The sequence below is a fragment of the Cyprinodon variegatus genome, unplaced genomic scaffold (genome assembly GCF_000732505.1).
Source record: "Cyprinodon variegatus isolate N-32 unplaced genomic scaffold, C_variegatus-1.0 Scaffold82, whole genome shotgun sequence".
Lineage (NCBI taxonomy): Eukaryota > Metazoa > Chordata > Actinopteri > Cyprinodontiformes > Cyprinodontidae > Cyprinodon > Cyprinodon variegatus.
Window position 1 is genome coordinate 475154 of NW_015150535.1, and position 672 is coordinate 475825.

A 672-nucleotide genomic window follows, 5' to 3' on the forward strand; every position below is an offset into this window, starting at 1 on the left:
CTGAAGGCAAAAGGGGGTCCAACCCGTTACTAGCATGGGGTACCTAATAAAGTGGCCGCAGACTGTATATATTTTTATCTATTTTTATTTTTATCTTTATTATATTGTGTAGTTGGATATGTATATATATATGTATATAAAAGTGTATCAGGAGCTTGTAACAAAAGTAATTTCCCTCTGGGATTATTAAACTATTTCTGATTCTGATCTGGGTGGATCTTCAAAATAAGTGGTCCTCCTAATTGTCAATCATTCTGGTGATACGTAAGGCCGTCCTTCGTGCTCATCCCCATTTTCACTTACCAGTGGTGAGTCGGACATAGTGGAAAAATTGCAAATCTTGTTTTGGAAAGTAAGCTTGTATGAGCGATGCTAACAGCAACTTTTAAACAGAGCGTGCACAAGGAGAAATGGGCTTGTGCACGCTCTAACATGCATTTAATATGCATTCCCGCTCTGGAGCGGGTACAGGGTTGTGCATATGCTTTTTTTTTTAAAGTGGAGTGGGTGGGTCTTTTAAAAAAATCACCAAAATCCTCCACTATACCTTTAAACATGTTTGACTATGATGCAATTGAGATTTTCCATTATTATCAAGACAGTCTGCTATAATTTATATTTCTGATGACGCCGGCCCTTACACTGAAACAATAAGGCAAAAATGTTTTTGGC